General features: G+C 42.8%; 1 protein-coding gene across 2 annotated transcripts in view; it reads right to left on the reverse strand.

Moving 5' to 3' along the window:
* Nucleotides 1-11,198, reverse strand: part of HTR1E (5-hydroxytryptamine receptor 1E) — a 72,244-nt gene extending 61,046 nt beyond the window's left edge. Inside the window, exon 1 of one of the 2 annotated variants that reach the window (XM_080666106.1) lies at nucleotides 10,750-11,198. The gene's annotated coding sequence lies outside the window, so the exon portion shown is untranslated. Of the gene's footprint in view, nucleotides 1-9,178; nucleotides 9,235-10,749 lie in introns of those variants that run through there. The other variant, XM_080666107.1, reaches the window with a different exon arrangement.
* Nucleotides 11,199-18,525: the final 7,327 nt, after the last annotated feature.

The following is an 18,525-nucleotide window of genomic DNA, read 5'->3' on the forward strand; positions in this document are numbered from 1 at the left end:
AGTATGCTTCTAATTTTATCTAAAAAGAAACATCTATTTTCTGCCCGTATAGATGAACAGCACTGTGGGAGTGGGGATCAGAAATACATCTAAGTATCAATAATAGCTCTCTCTTGGTGACGGGGTTTTGAAAATTTTAATTCAATTCTGGATACTTTTCTATATTTTCTACAATGAATATGTAATTCATTTATAATCAGGGGAAAAACCTTAAAGTAGCTGAACAGAGGATTTGAACTTTACTTGTTAAATTTGTGTCAGAGTAGAGTGAGAAAAGAAATGTAATAAAACAAGAATCAAACATAAAACATTGAGATAACAAAGAATTTGTTATATTTGCCTACTTCAAAAGGTTGTTCTGTGAGTTCTTTAATAACTGTAAGGCTTCATTATATACTAGAAGAATATTTGCACAGGTGTGCTCAATTCTAGAGCACTTGATATAATGTCAGAAAATTCAAGCTAATTGAAGATAATGATTTATGTCAGAAAAATGCTAATTACATTATCTCACATGAATTTTAAAATTCCACTAAATATATGGAAACTCCCTCTGTGCATTTTAATTATGGGTTAGTTTCCAAAAAAATCTATTCTCATCCACTTTTCAGGACAACATATCTGATGTGCAATGCAAGGTAATATTGAGCCATAGGAAATTACTGTAAAAACTGGAAGTAGCAGAATTTGATACAAATACTTAAAAACATGAAAATCACATCTGTTTAGTTCAATTGTCAACAAAGGAACAAGAAGCAGTAGATGAAATATATAATTTTTTATTATTATTGTTGCCATTATCATCATCACCATCATTTAATTTTTAGGTTTCAGCATAATTTTATGTGATACTAGTTCATTTTATCCTGGTAAGGCTGTTACCATCATTGCTCTTAGAAGAGAACTAAGGAATGAAATAAATCAATGGTTTTTCCCAGGTCACACACAGAACAAGGTATACAACTCAGATCTCTTAATCTTTTGGTTGCTGTTCTTGTATTACCATTTGCAATTTGGAACAAGATTATCAACATTAATAAAATCTTGGTTCTGCATGAAAATTTACCTTTTACAAATTTCTGTTACCCAGATTATCTAATTCCAGTCTACAAACAGTACTATGAGGTAATAATATCAGCAGCTGATACTAAATTGAGTCTTTATCAAACAGCTTTTCATGTTATCATATTGTGCTAGGCAGCCTTAAGAATAGATCCAAGATATAAAGAAGCATGGAGCAGACTGAGGAATCTTAGAGGGAAGGTGGGGGTGGGTGAGTGGGGATTAGCCAAAGAATTTATATGTTTATATGCATAACCCATGGACACAGACAATGGTGTGGTGAAGGCCTAGAAGTGGTGGTGGGTGGGATGCTGGGTGGAAGTGGTCAAAGGGGTGGCGGGGGGGGGGGGGCGGGGGAAGGGACATCTGTAATACTTTCAACAATAAAGATAAATTACAAAAAAGAGAGAGACAGGTCTCAATGATCCCTTCCATAATCTGTAAATAATAATACAGCCTGACCAAAATTTATAAATTTATAACACCTTTCTTTTCTTTTTCTTTTTTCTCTTCTTTTTGTTACCTTTCCTTCTTTTTTGTTTGCTTTCTGTCTAGTGCATTGATCAAAACATTCAGATGAGTGTTAAATAATGGCGGTTGTTTTATCTTTATAGTACTTTACCAATAAGCATGATGTCAGCTATTGTTTCAGAAAGGTTTTTATTGTGAGAAACTGTTCTGTTCTATAGGGTGTCCCAAAAATGTATACATACTTTAAATTATTATAAAGACAGTGTTTATTAAAATACATTTCATTTTCAAAATGTAATTGAATCTATAGACACTGTGTGTATACATTTTTGGGGATACCCTGTATTTCTAGTTTATTAAGAAATTTATTTCTTCTATTTCTAGTTTGCTAGGTTTTTTTTTTAATCTGACTATATATTGAATTTTGTAAACTTCTGACAGCCTTTGAGAGGAGCATTGATTGGCTTATGGATGTGATATTCTTGCCCACTTTTAAAGGCAGTTTGCTTTCCTCATGAAGGCTGTCTTGACCCAGTCAAGTTTTGTATGTCATGCTGACCCCTGCAGATCTGTGCTCCCCAAAATGTGGTTTGCAGACTAACAGCATCAGCATCACCTGGGAGTTTGTGAAAAATGTAAATTCTTGGCCTCACACTACCCTACTGATTATTAGCTTTGCAGGTGGGGACCAGGAACCTAAGGCACACGAAGGTTTGAGAGGCACCACTACAGAGCATGCAGAAATTGTGACTTTTTGGGTGCAGAGCAATTGCAAATGGAAATCGAGTCACATGCTGGGATCGGTTTCTTCTCCTGTATCTATAAAGGAGGGATGTGAATAAATTCAGTGTGTAGATTCAGTGATTGGAGAAAGTAGCACCCAAGGGCATTCTCTGGGGCTTGAGAACATACCTGATCAGAGGCAACGTGTAGCAAATAAAAGAGAAAAGTTCCTGCCAATAGGGTTCAGGGCAGTGGAACGCAGCCTGGACCCATCTCTCTATTTTCTGCAAGGCCAGCATCACATTCTTCACCTAAATTTACATTATTTCTACCACACAAGAATAATGATAAAAATAATAATTATAACAATACAAACATTTTCTCACAGCCTATGTTGCACTACCTTTTCTTTATTCCTCACAGTATGTCTACAAGGCAGGAATTACCACTCACATTTTAGAGATGGGAGAGCGGAGGCACAGAGCAATTAAAGAATTTACTTTAGGTGATAAGAACAAAGTGAGGGAGAGCATAAGATTATAACCAATAAAGCAAACTGAAGAATTAAAGTAAAAATGTTACAGAAAACTAATATAACAAGGCCCCCCAAACTAGTGACATTTTCTTAAAAGACCATGTTTCTTTGATAATAATGTTTTGCAGACACCAAAACTATTTCTGAAAGAAGACCAAACTATGGGAGAAAAAGCAAACAATACTCAAGAATGGAGCTGGGATCAGACCATTAAAATTTTGTGGTGTGGCTCTTGGTAGGAATTCACTAAGTACAGTTGTGGGGGAGCCGGAGTAGCATCCCCAGAATTGAAGGCAAAGATGGAATGAATCCCAAGGTCAGAGGCAGCGTCTCCAGTTCAGGGGCTGTTGTGTCTGCTGTGAGAACAGGATTTCCCAGCAGAATCTGCTGAGAGGTCTTTCAGGCTGACAAGTATCAGCCAGTCCTTTGTTAAAAGTGTACAGCACAAAATCCCTTTGCAGGGCACTGTGTTACTGAGTCGAATAGGCTGAGATAGTAAGGAAAGGTTTTTTACGAGCAGTTTTTCAGTTATACTTCAGTTGTAGTGCAGGTCCAATCATAATGGAGCAGTTATAGTGAACTCTTTTTAAAGCATTAAATACAGGCATTACCAACACACACACACACACACACACACACACACACACACACACACACACAGTCCCTTTATGATCATCTAAAAATTCCTTCTGAAGACGGTTGGCAGTATACCCTCTCTACCTTCATATGAGAAATTCTGCATCAAGGAGCCAGGTATGTTTATTATAAGGGGTCTTGCCACCCATCCATTTTGAGTGGTATATTTCCTTGCTGAAATGGAAGGGAGGAGAGATGAAAGGCAAAATGGCAAATCACTTATAACAATTTGTAAGTTCTCAGTGGCTTAGAAACCTTGGTATAATGAAATAAGTCAGTGTAGATCTCAGAGTTGGAAGGAGCCTGGAAAGTTATCTGGTTTAGTCCTCTGCAGTTGAAATCCATATAAAAATGTCCTGGGATGGAACAGACATGCTACCCAGATCCTTCCTCAAAAAAGGGCAACTGTACACTTGAAACCTATATAGCCTTGTTGACCAAAGTCACCCCAATACATTTAATAATTTTAAAAAAGTACATGTAAAAAATAGCCAAAACCGGTTTGGCTCAGTGGATAGAGCGTCGGCCTGCGGACTGAAGGGTCCCAGGTTTGATTCCGGTCAGGGGCACGTACCTTGGTTGCGGGCACATCCCCAGTAGTGGGTGTGCAGGAGGCAGCTGATCGATGTTTCTCTCTCATCGATGTTTCTAACTCTCTATCCCTCTTCCTTCCTCTCTGTAAAAAATCAATAAAATATATAAAAAAAAAAAGTACATGTAAAAAATATAAAGAAGAAAGGGCTTGTAGCCCAGCTTCTGGGATTGGGTCAAGACAGCCTTCAACTGTCCGCCCTTTAAGGATGTCCTCAGAGGCAGAGAAGTGCCTCCCCCAAGATCATGACAGTCACGTGTAGCCTGAATTCACTTCCTGATGCGAAGGGGTTGAAAAGCCCAATCCTTTTGACCTAGCTTGGGACAACTCTGCTGCATTATTTTAACTCAGACCACCCACCATGGGGTTGGCTGAGCCTGTTGTTGGGTCCACTTTGCAGCTCAACTTCTCCCTCTGACGAATCCTGCTTCCTTCCCTTCCTCCAGTGTGGTTCCCAAGGGCATTCCCTAATAAACATCCTGCACAGGAAGTCCCACTGTAGAGTATGTTTCTCTTAGAGTAAGGAGAACCCAACCTGTGACGTGCCCCTAAAGACATTGCACTTCCCAGTGACGCTGAGGCCACACCTCCCAGGCAGCCTAAGGGCATTAGACAGTCCTTCCAGGAAGTGTTGGAACCTGCCTTCCTGCACATTTGTTAACTGGGTCTGTCCTCCCTGTCCTCCTGATCAACCAGAACAACACAAGGCTGTCTACGTGCTATTTCCTTTATTTCCAGTCTCTTGTTCTGAATTCTGTCTTGCAGTCTTAAAAGGTAAAATAAAATAAAATAAAATAAAGTTTTAGCTGATTCATCATCATCTCCTTCTTTTCTTGTGATTATGTTGCTAAAAGGAGACAAAATTGAAGGGAAAAGCAAATGATTCATAGGTCGACAGTTCAGGAAATGTGAAGTAGTTGTTGTTCCTTTTTAGGTGGCTACCCATTACAAATCGGAGGTGTGAGGGGTGCTGCTGCAGGAGGAAGGGGCATGGTGGCAGCCCGGGAAAAGAAAGTGCTTTGCAACAGAAACACAGATTCGGAGTCATCTTGGGCAATTCTTTTAACCTCCTTCTTAAAAAATATTTTTTTTACTGATTTCAAAGAGAGGAAGCGAAAAGGAGAGAGAGAGAGAAACATCCATGATGAGAGAGAATCATTGACTGGCTGCCTCCTGCACGCCCCCTACTGGGGATAGAGCCTGCAACCCGGGCATGTGCCCTGACTGGGAATCTAACCCTGACCTCCTGGTTCATAGGTCGACACTCAACCACTGAACCACACTGGCCAGACTCTATTCATCTTCTGAGATCCAACAAATAGGTTCTTTTTCATTTTCCTGTGTTCTCAGTTTTGGTGAAAGAAAACATTATTTACCAGGTCTAGAAACCTGGGAATTGTCCTGCATTCCATACTTTCCTTCACTCCTTGCATCCACTTACTCCCTGCATGTCATACTTTCCTTCTTCCCCTACAGCCTCAGTTCATCTTGTTTCCATTTCCCTCTCTCCATGTCTACTGCTATGGCCTAGTTTGGGCTCTCATGGTACCTGCCTCTTCCAGACCCATTCTCTTCCACTCCTTACTGCAGCCAGGGTGAGCTCTCTATAACACCAAACTAATTATTTTGGGCAACAGCTTAAAATACTATAATGAAGCATTACTTATTATAGCAGAAACCTGGAAACACCTCAAATATCCATCAATAGCAGAATGGATAATGAAACAGTGGCACCTTTGTACAACATAATGCCATATTTCAACAACAACAATGAATGAACAAGCTACTGGCCTAACCATACACATAAATGAATCTTATGAGTAGAACGTTGAACTGAATCACAAAAGAGATCATTCTGTACAACTTATGTGTATATAAAGCTCAAAGTAAGCTAGGATGTTGGAACGCAGGTCGTGGTGACATCTAGGGAGGAGGATGCAGTCCTGACTGGGAGGGGACAGGAAGGGAGCTTGTGTGGTGGGGATGTTCCATTTCTTATCTTGCTGGTAGTTACTTACAAGGGTGTGCTCACTTTGGGAAAAGTTGCTGAGCTTAACACTTCTGATTTGCACATTTTCCTGTATGCATGTTGTTCTTAATAAATACTTTTTAAAACGATTCCTGGAGGTTTTCAGGGTAAAGTCCAAATTCACAGGAGCTCCTCTATAAGCAGCACACTCCTCAAACCTTTTCTTTAGCTAATCCTCTTGTGTGCTCTCACTCTGGCTTGTTAGTAGCTCCCTGAAAAGGATGGCAGGTCAGGCGTTTGGATGAAAAAAAAATACAGGGTTTTAATGAATCAGTAAGTTGTGGGGCTGATAATGTTTACCCTGCAGTGCTTTTGCAAGGATTAAATAAAAGAGTTCTTATCACAGGTCCTGAAGCATAGCAGACACTCATCATATGTTAGTTCCTTCCTCCTGTCCCCCTCCTCCCAGTGCAGATGAATGAACTTACGATAACTCTGAACATCATTAGGGTATCATAGCTGAAGGCACTTTTTAGAAGGTATTGCTTATCAATCTCACTATCCATTTGGTGCAGTTTACTTCTCAACGATGCTCTGGCTTGTCTTTGATTCCCAAGAATACAGTTTGACACAGATTTGACTTTCTTGTGGGAACTGTCCCAACAAAACCCTACTTTAACCTCAAGTCAGATCCTTCCCAAATCCCTTGGAAATATTAGGACATGCCAGCTGATTATCTAGATGATAAGGAGATAAAGAACAGCTGCAGCAAAGGGGTCTGTTTTTGCTTTACTTGGGCATTTTAGGTAGATGGGGGTCATAGAAGGATCTGGGAGTTTAAAACTGTAATCTGCTACTGCTACTGGTTTCTATTTTTCAAAATTTTATCTTCTTGCTATAAAAATGCTTTTCTTCTCATGTCAGATTTTCATAAAGACCTTCCATCTGGTCTATACTGATAACCAAAATCTTGAGATACTCATTCCTCATATAATTTGCAGTTTAAAATGATCTAGATTGGGTTTTCACAGGTTCTTCTAAAGGAGTTTGTCTTCCTAATCCTACAACTGAATGTGTTGAGCACTGACCAACAGGAGAGAGCTCTAACAATGAACCTATTATACATGTTCGCTGACTACAGATTTTTCATTTCACATGTCTTAGGGGAATAAAATCATGAAAAAAAGTATTGACATCTGTTAGGACAAGGACCACAGTGAACCAGGTGATTGGTAATCCATAGTGGGTGAGACACCCTCCCCACCTCCCCCCCCCAAAAAAAAAGAACTAATAAAATTAGAATTAAACTGTATTAGAATTCTCAAGGATTTTACCAATTTGTTGTGATCCAGGAATATACCAATGGACTGAATGATCTTTATAAATTCTGGCTCTTAGTCTCTTAATTCACAAAAAATAGAAAGGTATACCAAGTCATAAAAAGTAGATTGGATACGGATGAAAGTCCTTTTATTCCCAGGAAGATGAACTTTGGTAAGTCAACTCACCTGGACCCCAAGCTTTAGGGCCCACAGTGCTGGTTCCACAAAATGACTCAGGGAGGAGAAAACAAAGAAGTCAGCTGCCCACTGCTCACTACCCACTGCTCCATTGCCCCTTTTCTCTTTCCTGTCCATCCATCTTCCCTCCCCCATTTAGCATACTTACCTTCTGTGTTTCCCTGGACTTTATTTTCATATAATTTCACATGTATAAACATATGGGAGGTGGAGAAGAAAGAAGCCCAAGGCATAAGATGTTCAGATTCACCTCTGTCCTGAAAGATGGCCTTGATAACATATGGTATGAATAATAAATCCCTATTTGGTTGAAATTCACCTCTTGAACAGCCTCAAGCTTCTTATGTAATGAGCCAATAGAAATAGAGGGAAGGCCTCCCCATATTAAAGTATTAGATTTAGATTTTTTTTTACTTTTAAAGGGTAGTATAGAAATAAAATTCCAAGAAGGACCACAGAAACATGGAAAAATAACGATCTGAGTGTTAAGGTGAGAAGGAGGGAACAGGTGGTGGAGGTGGTGGTGGTGGTGGTGGAGGTGGTGGTGGAGGTGGAGGTGATGGTGGTGGTGGTGGTGGAGGTGGTGGAGGTGGTAGAGGTGGTGGAGGTGGTGGAGGTGGTGGTGGTGGAGGTGGTGGAGGTGGTGCAGGTGGTGGTGGAGGTGGTGGAGGTGGTGGAGGTGGTGGAGGTGGTGGAGGTGGTGGTGGTGGTGGAGGTGGTAGTGGTGGTGGTAGTGGTGGTAGAGGTGGTGGTAGAGGTGGTGGTGGTGGTGGTGGTGGTGGTAGTGGTGGTAGAGGTGGTGGTGGAGGTGGTGGTGGTGGTGGTGGTGTAATATGTTGACAGAGAGGAGCCTGAGCCAGGTGGGGATGAGGTGCTGCTAGTGATGCATCTCATTGGCTCTCTAATAATAACTTCATCAAGCAGCAGGGAGTGGGAACATACTCCAGTGTCACCTAGGCTAGAGATGTGTCCTGGATGTTGTCTCTTCCTAAATACCATCTCTGAGAAATCCTAACTTGGTGATTTTCCTCCAAAGAAATTCACTTACATGATCAATGCTGACCAGGCATCAATAAAAAGAAATGGGAGCAAATGTTTGGAACAGATACCACAACAGCTAACAAAGGTGATATCAGGGTGAGATGCAAGGGAGGCTGTGACTCCAGTCTCAACACATGCCCAAGGGAATGGTGTGTCCAGGAGGATCCCCAGAAGCACTTGGTCTAGGAACAGAACTCTGAGTAAGGCCTCCGTGGTCAGGAGAAGAGAAAGAATGAAAACTCGAGTTTACTATGCTTGTGATGTTGATTTCTGTAGCATTTAAAACAGCTGGTGGTAATAAATGGTTAATTTGAATGCTTTTTGATATAATAACAATCTGTGAAGTCTTCATCCCTGGAAATCTTCATGAGAGAAACAATGACTACTTAAAGGGACATGTAGGCATGCATATACCAATTTTCTGAGGACCAGTCTTGACTACATTATTTTTTGAGCTCCTTTCCAGCTGTAGCATCACAAGTCTCAATTTATACAGCAATCTGTAGCAATCCTTGGGCTTCAACAGCCCATATTGGGTGATGACAACATAATCGTTAAGTTCTATCAACAATGACGAATCAGGATTTGAAGGAGTTTCTCTGGATCGCTCTCTACTAGTGATGACATACCTGAGCAAAAGCACTTCTCCCACCTCTGGGCAGCAAGATGATTCGTTGTGGAGCTGCTATGCCATTTCAGAAACAAGTAACATACTTGGCTTTAAACATGATACAGAAATTGAGCTGAATCCCACTTAGGTGGCCCACTTCATTTTCAGAGATCTGTTGTCTGGGGGCTAAAGTTCTGAAGGGAGGAGAAAGACAGGCAGGCATACTTTCTGAAATTGCTAAGTGGGCCTCAAATGCCTCCACTCGCTTATTTGTGGAAGACAGGGTCATGTCATTTAATTCAGCAGGAATACAAGTGCACCCACAGAGAAAGGCTGGCTCATAATCCCCTCTTTTATTTGAAATATGTATTTCAAAGGGATTTCAAAGATGCTCCCCAGGGAAATGGCAGCACGGGAAGCCAGACCCCGGCCCCTACTTGCTGCACCAGGAACAAGGTTAACTCAGGAAAGCCCCTAACTCACAAGCCCACCCTGGTGTTTAAGGTCACGTCTGAATGTGTAACTATTGGCAAATATGTATTCTGGAGCAATGTCAAGTTTGGAGCAGGAGCACATACTGCTTGGAGCTAAGGGTAAAAGAAGAATGGTAGGAGAACTCTGAATAATTGGGGAAACACACCCCTCCTCCAACCCATTTGTCCATCTATTATTATTCCCCCTGGGACTCAGATTTGGTGCAGGAGGCGGGGAAGGACAACGAGGAAGGTTAGGAAGAAGCTCCCTGGGATGCTGACACCCTCGGCCTCATCCTTCTAACCCAAGGACAAGCAGAGTTGGGTTGAATAGAAGGTCCTATCCAAAACTGGACGCAGGCAGAAACATACAAAGTCTATTTGAAGAATGCAAAACCATCTATGATCCCGTGATAGCAGAAACCACTTCCACTTAGCCTCCATTCCCTTTCATTTTCACTAGGAAGGGGAGCTCGTCTCCCACCTTGCATATTTCCTGGAGTGGAAATTGCCTAAGACAAAACTTCCCTTCTTCACTCGCACTTCCAAGCTTTATTCTGTAATTTAAGAAAACGAGTCAGCCCCATCACTTCCCCACCAGAGTGTTTTCTTTATCAGGACTAAGCACACCATTATTTTGTGAGGGCTGGAGCAGCCTTGCCATCCTTTCTAATCAAAGGTTTTCCGTTGCCTTTGAAATCGCCTCCTCCTCCAGAGGTTCCCGAAGCACAGCACCCCCCGCACCCCCCGCGTGATTTCCACTCAAGTTTTTCCTCCTAGAACCCCTTTCCCATTGATTTCATTTTTAAGCCTCTTCAACTCCATACGCAAGGAAGCAGGATAAAATTCATAAACCACAGTTATATGCAATGTCGACATTCAAGTTCACACGGTTGGGGAGAGGGGGAGCTTGCCCGAGAAACGCGTTCCTTATTAAGAGGTCCGGGGGCAGGCACCATGCCCAGGCGACCCCGTAGTTCCCCGCCCCCTGCCCCAATCCCGTCGCCTGTGCGCCTCAGAGAGAGCAAAAATACCCCAGGCAGACCTTGAGCCCCTGGCCTGGGGTGGGGGTGGGCAGGGAAGCCGAGGTCGGCCGGGTCAGGCGTGCGCCCCTCACCTGGTGGACGGACGGTGCGAGCAGCCGCGTCGACTGGGCGAGCTGGGGCGCCCCGCTGGCTCCAGAAGTCTCTCCCGGAACCCGCTCCTTTTTCTCGCAACACCCGGCTGTGGGGTACGCTGAGTCCCGGGGTACTGTCCCCTCCAGCGTCCTGTGCCCGTGCCGGTGCCCCTGGGCTGCGGCGAGACGGAGCAAGGCGCACAGGGCGGCGGGCGCAGCGCTTCGCCAAGTCTGGGCGCGCGACTGCTAGAGGAGGCGAGAGCCGGGAAGAGGAGGAGCAGCAGGAGCGCCGGCCAGTCTATTAAATCAACGGACAGGTTGCAGCTGCCCCGGACGCCGCTGAACGGAGAAGGGGTGGGTGTGATGAAAAGGTGAGTCGGGTGCAAAGAGGGCGGCGGTGGTGGAGGAGACCTGGAGGTCGCAGCTCTGATGAGCTTCAGGTCTTGCTTAGGCTGTGAAAGAGAAATTCTGGAGCTGATGGCGCCCTCAGGGCTCTCGGTTGGAGACGCTAGAGGGCAGCGCTGTCCACGCTATAAACCTGGCCGGGGGTTTGGAGGTGTGGACAAAGGGTCACACCTCTGGAGCCCACTGTTAGCTGCGGCTCAGGCAGAGAAAGGGCCAGTCAGTGCTGGGAGAGGCAGACTCCTTTGCCTCTCCTGGGGCCAGCCTGAGGAGGGGAGAGGGATGAGAGCGGGGTGGGGAGAGAAGAGCTGGCAGGTTTGGACTTTGCCTTTGTGGCTCCTCTAGGCAAAGCCTCTGCTCTCCTAGAGGGAAACATCACAGGCAACCTCCAATGGGTGCTTTAAGGAGAGGGAAGGGAAGAAGTGGAACCAGACAACCAAGGGTTCTGGGCTGCCTGTCACTACTTGAGCCAATTAAGCAGAGACAGGGCTTAATCATATATGAGTGTTTACACCAATAATGCTAGTGGTATGGGAGAGCAGCAGGTCATCCACAAAAATCTGCTCTGCCCCTCCCTATAAGCCAGCTGCTTATATTGGGTAGAAGGGCAAAGATTACGTGGGAAAGTAAGAATTACAGGCATGGGAAAGTAGGCAAGATAAGGGTTACAGGTTGCAGACAATGCGGGCTGGGAGGTCGGAGAGGGCGGGTGCCTCTTGGCGCCTCCGGGACCAGATTACAGGCAATGGGGTTGGGGGTTGCAAAGGGTGGGTGTCTCCAGGGCTACATTTATTTCAGCCACGAGGTAGTAAATCTTTCCATAATGATAGGCAGTTCTTGGGAAAGGAGGATGGACTGCATTCTGATGTTAGTTCTTATGTCCCAGGGCACACAACTCTCAGCCAAGTTAGAATGTGCTTTCCCTAATCAGAACAGAACAATCAAGGTTAATAGAGCTTATAATTTCTTATAATTATAGCTAGTCCCTAATATTCTATTTCTGCTCCTAAAAGAAGGATATGAAGAACAAATGGAGAAAATTAGGGAGGGGAAAAGTATAAGGGGGCGGAGAGGTGGAGAGAGCAGAGAAGAAAAGGAGAAGGGGTGGGTGGTTGGAGCTGATATTTCAGGTTGGCTGAGGGCTTCCTGCTCTTCCTCCTGTTCCAGGAGTGACCACCTGCTGAAGGCCAGAGAAGGTAGCTTGGGAGGGACCTTTTATAGAATCCTGGCACTGCTGGCGGGAGCTTCTGGAGGGCTCGTTGGTTACTTCCTGTCAGGAACTTGTGTGGCTCTGAAACCCTGAAGTTGTTTTTTTTTTAAAAAAAATATTTTTATTGATTTCAGAGAGGAAGGGAGAGGGAGAGAGAGAGAGATAGAAACATCAATGATGAGAGAGAACCATTGATCGGCTGCCTCCTGCACGCCCCCCACTGGGGACCAAGCCCGCAACCCAGGCATGTGCCCTTGCCTGGAATCGAACCCGGAACCCTTCAGTCCGCAGGCTGACGCTCTATCCACTGAGCCCAAACAGCCAGGGCACCCTGAAGTTTTATGTAGGCAGATTCCTTGGTATTTTTTTTTTTGGGGGGGGGGTAAAACTCAAATTATTTGAACTACAATCTTGGCAGATGGGAGAGAAGAGATGGGGAGCCATAAAATGAAATAGGAAATCTGATGCAAACAATACGTTATGTAGACAGCTTGCTACAATCTTTGGGTTGAAAGGCCCCTGGAACCTCTATAGATAACTCATGTTGTTCCCCAAATTCCTGCCTCACACTTGCCTTTTGTGTGTGTGTGTGTGTGGTTTTGAAATATTTTATTTTATTTTTTAATATTTTTTATTGTTTAAAGTATTACATATATTAGTACATATATCTCCTTTTTTTCCCCCATTGACCTTCCCCCAACCTCCCCTACCCCTTGTCACATGCCCTCATCCCTCCCACACCCCCCAGTATCTTGTGTCCATTGGTGTGCTTATATGCCTGCATACAAGTCCTTTGGTTGATCTATTTCCCTCCCTCCCCAACACTCCCCAGCCTTCCCGCTGTAATTTGACAGTCTGTTCGGTGCTTTACTGCCTCTGTATCTATCTTTTTATTCGTCAGGTTATAACGTTCTTTATTTTCCATAAATGAGTGAGATCATGTGGTATTTTTCTTTCATTGCCTGGCTTATTTCCATTAACATAATGCTCTCCAGGTCCATCCATGCTGTGCAAATGGTAAGAATTCCTTCTTTTTTATAGCAGCGTAGTATTCCATTGTGTAGATGTACCATAGTTTTCTAATCCACTCATCTGCTGATGGGCATTTGGGCTGTTTCCAAATCTTAGCTATGGTGAATTGTGCTGCTATGAACATAGGGGTGCATATATCCTTTCTGATTGGTGTTTCTACACTTGCCTTTCTTGTGTGCAGCCTTATTACTGAATTGAGAAGGCTTTTTCTCTTTTTTTGGTAACTTGGCAATTGTAAAACAAATGAAATCCTACTTCAATTCAGAAAGCAAACATGTGTGCCCTTCTTGCTGCCTTCTGGAGTGCCTCTCAGCATCAGCAGCGGCTGGGTAATGGGTGTGAAGGGGAATTTTGCTGAACAAGAGAAAGAAAGGTTGGTAAACTGTAGTTTTGAATTGTGATTTGCTTCTATTCATCCTACTACACTGAGAGAAAAGACTTAAGTGGACTAAAACCCAATAGGAGGATGGGCTGGAAGGATGTTTTACTACCAAAGAAAGATGGTGCTTCCAAATCATTATTTTGAAATGTGTTTGATGAAAGAGGTGTTATATAAAAATCAACAGAACAAGAGTCACTCCTCATCTTTAAAAAGAACCTCATAGGCTCAAAGTTTTTAGATATCTCAGGAGCAAGTAAGGACACTGGCAACTCTGGAGTCTTTCCAAAAGATGAAGGAAATTGGAGTTCATTCTGTTTTTTTTTTAGTAAATTAGCTTGCCAATTCATTGGTTATTGCAGTGTAAGCAACTATAGAAACATATATGAGACTTGGAAACTCTTCTGAACATACCTCAGAATACCTTGCCTTCTCAAGCTATTAATTAACTTCTGGGATATATTTTACCAGTATTAATGAAAGTCAACATCTGCTTAATTAGGAGCTGATAATTCAATTTGTGGCTTGTTCATTTGAATTTCCATGGGGCTCTATGAGTGCTTTAAGATTGCAGGTAGATGTAAATCACATGCCAATTTCATAATGAAGAATTCCTTGTCCATTAAAAAACATCTATAAGGATTGAGTGGAGCCCCAGGCACATGGCCTAACATATTCATCAACTTGCAGGGAGAACTCAAAAGTCATTATGAAGGAATTAATTGATCAAATTTATTCATTCATTCTAATAATGTTGGTTAACACCCACCCTGTACCAGGCATAAGACAGCTTCTAGGAATACAATAAAGAAGATATAACTTCTTTTTTTAAAAAAATATATTTTATTGATTTTTTACAGAGAGGAAGGAAGAAGGATAGATAGTCAGAAACATCGATGAGAGAGAAACATCGATCAGCTGCCTCTTGCACACCTCCTACTGGGGATGTGCCCGCAACCAAGGTACATTCCCTTGACCGGAATCGAACCCAGGACCTTTCAGTCCGCAGGCCGACGCTCTATCCACTGAGCCAAACCGGTTTTGGCTATAACTTCTTCTTTTACAGATTGTAGGATCTAGTGGAAAGACCAATTTATAAACTAGTAAATCCAATCCAAAGTAATGATTGGGAGAAGAGGGAGTTCAGGGTGCTGTGGGAAGCACAGAGGAGGGCAATCTAAACCAGCCAGGAGGGTCGGGAAATATCAGCTGGAGGTGGGGGCCCCATAATGTGTGTATAGGAGGAGAGGTGGTTGGCAGTTGTGGGGAGTAAGAAAATGATGAACAATGGCTTGAATCCAGCTCCAAGACACATCCTAATCACATTTGCTAGCTTTCCATTTGGATGCTGGAAACGTACTTCAGTGTATGAGGAAATAAGCATGCATATGGTGCATTTCGTAGGAGAAATTAGTCTAGAAGCTTCATAAGGTAGGGACTGTGTATGACCTGTCCATATCACCAGTCCAGGAAAAAAGTCAAGACCCTAGTAGACATTTGCCTGTGGTTTCTCACCTCCATCATGAAAGTGGGAATAAAATAGGAAGGGAAGGAGTTCTGGTGGGAGGAACTCACACAATCCTAGGTGCTCTCCATGTGTTATCCCACCAGATAATTGCAATAACCCTATGACATATTTTTTAAAAATCTCTTTTACTGTTGCTTTCAAAGAATGAGCTTCAAATTTCATTCTATGTCTGTGGTGTAACAAAGGCCAGAGGGAGATTATGAAATATCTATAGGTAGCTTTCTGCATTAGTCCACTGTCAGTAAGTTATGCTATCGTTACAAATTATAACCCCCAGTTATCAGTAGCTTACTATACATAGCAAAGTTTTATATCTTGCTCACAGTACATATTAGCTATGGATTGGCTCTAGGGATGGGCCTGGGAATGACAGAATATTGTGAGCATATTATTCAATTGACAACAATTTTCAGCAAAACTTTTGAAAAAATACATTTTTTCTTTAAAATACTTATTTGTAGACTCTATTAGCTAATGGTGTTCACTAACCTCAGAATATAGGGAGCAAAATAATGAATCTAGGTTAACTTAATTGATTGGAACATGTCCTTAAGGTCCAACCATTATGGAACAGTTGGCCTTGCACTAAGAAAAAGCTCCATTCAGTGGCCACAAACTGGCTATTTCTTCATGTTGGCACATGTTAATATTTGTTTCCATAAGAAAATAAGTAAGACAGACTAGGGTTGTCAGGAGCAATCTAGCATGGAACAAAACCTCCAGCGCAAGTATGGACAGTGGCTCATCCTCACACATTTCCTGAGAGCTTGTGTGGAGGTTCTGGAAGGGGAACACAGCTACTCTTGTATACCTTTGACTGGAGAACGGTCCTCTCCTCCATGGGGGAAGGTTATCCTCTTTGACTGAGCCCACAGCAATGAGGGAGGAAGGGGACACCAGCCTAGCCAGCCAGATAAGCCCAGTCAACGCTGGCAATAAATGGGTGACAGATGTTAGCCAGATCTCCCTCACATTCGACACAATTTTTCATTGAAAGTGATCATGACAAACAGCTTACTTGGTTAAAAGTGGAAATAGTTGACACATTTTTACTAAATATTTCTTGAATACCTCCAACCCGAAGTTTGAAAGGGATGTACCTGGTTCCTGCCCTCCAGGAGCTCAAAGTCAAGGTAAGTGAAGGCACTTTCATGAATTACTACATGAAAGTGCTGGGGAGCAGAGGAGCCTAGGTGGAGGAATTGGGACTAACCTGGATTTGGAAAGTTGTGTAGAATATGACTAGGCTTGCTCAGTGTAGGGCTAATCTTTCTGCCTCAATGCCTGTCTTCCCACCTTCTGGAAAAGGAGGACCTCAGGGGTAAATACTTTGCCTCCAGACATGTAGGTGGTAAGTGGCTGAGGTGAGGTTTGAACACATGGCTGGCTCTAAAGCCTGTTCTTATCTATTCCACTGACTAGACAGTGTGTTCCAGGGATGGACTAAGGGAGTTCCAAGGAGAGCTTGGCTATGGAATGAGGAGGCTGTGGGACTCAAGTTCACCAAAGCGGAGGATTTCTGTGGGAGTGTCTGATAGTGAAGGTGTATATGTGTTAGGGGTAGTGGTGGACCAATCACAGAATCCTTAAAATGCATACAGTATTATTTTTTTATTAGTAATATTATTTACTTGTGTATTACTTTGAAAGACATAACTTTCAAAGCACTTTCACTGTTTTCACAAAACCTAGCAACTTCAAATAATTTGTGCGTTTCTTTAAAACACGGTTTACAACTAACATAGTAGGTGATAATTACTCTTTAACATTATATTTACTTATTTAAATACCTTTATTGAGGTATAATTTATATAATATAACATTCACACATTGTGAGTGGACAGTTCAGTGGTTTATTAAATTACAGAGTGATGCGGTAGCACCACAATCCAGTGGTAAAGCATTTCCATTGCCCTAAGAAGTGCCCTCCTCCCCTGCTCCCACCCCCTGTCCTAGGCAACCACTGATATGCTTTCTGTCTCTTTAAATGTGCGGATTGGTGGGGGTAAGTAGGCAATATTTTGTGTCTGGCTTTGGGTTCATCCGCACATAGCTTGTAGCAGTACTTCCTATCAATTACTGAATTGTTTTCCGTTGTATGGATTCGGCACCTTTTAAAAAATCCAGTCACCAGCTGCTGAACATTTCTATAAACCCTTAACTTAAAATATCACTTTTACATTTACAAATCACTTTGACTTATATTATCATGAATCATGGGAAGAGTTCAAAGCAGGTTGTTATTCTCATTTTATCATGATAATAAGGATGGTAAGAGTAGCTGACATTTATTGAGCTCTTACTATTTGTGCTCCACACATGTCTGTATGTTAATTCATTTCATCTTTGCAACAACCTTATGGGGAGATAGTCTCATCTTTTAGACTGGTATACTGGTTCAAAGAGGTTAAGTTCTGAAATCTTTGCAGCCAGTGGCTAGCAAAACGGGGATTGAAAACCAGGCAATGTGGCACAAGTAGTGAAACCTAGCGAAGTGAAGAGATGATTTGACTTATCCAAGGCCACGCCTGGTAAATGGAGGTGTTTCTCCACTCTCAATATAAATAATATATTTGGTATAAATTTATTTATCAGATCCCAGAGAATTTTAGACACCTTGGACATTAGCATATAGTATACTTTATTTCTGTATAGATGAGGATACTGCCTGAGAAAAGGAAGATGTATATGACCTTTTCCAAAGTCACACATCTGGTCAGAGGCAGGGCTGGATTAGATCCCAGTTCTCCTGACTCCAGCGTTGGTACTTTTGTCATTAGCTTCCTTCTTAAAGATCTATACAAAGCCTGATGTGATGGGAGACTGAAAAAGAGTGAGATTGTATTGAGGAGGAAGATCCTGGAACAGGAAGGAAAAGCATGGAGGAGACAATTGCTTTTCTTTGAGTTTGGGATGCAAAGAAAGCATGTCTGACAGAGCTCCCCAAACCGACTTCAGTTCCAGTGGCTTCTTGAATTAAAGGGTCCCTCCCTTGGGAGATGGTTTAAGCCTGCCCCTCGCTGCCTGCCATACAGCAGGAGCCAAAGTCTGCAGAGCTGACTTGCTCCAGGCACCAGCCTCTCCCTTCATTGAGGCCTCATCAGACTCTTTGCTTTACATCCCAGGCTTCCGAGGCACAAGTTCAAGGCTTGGTTTTTACCTCCCCACACTCTTTTCTTACCAAGAACAGGCCTATCCAGAGATTTGAGTTATTCACAAAAATTA

This window comes from Plecotus auritus (assembly GCF_963455305.1).
Source record: "Plecotus auritus genome assembly, chromosome: 4".
Taxonomy (NCBI): Eukaryota; Metazoa; Chordata; class Mammalia; order Chiroptera; family Vespertilionidae; genus Plecotus; species Plecotus auritus.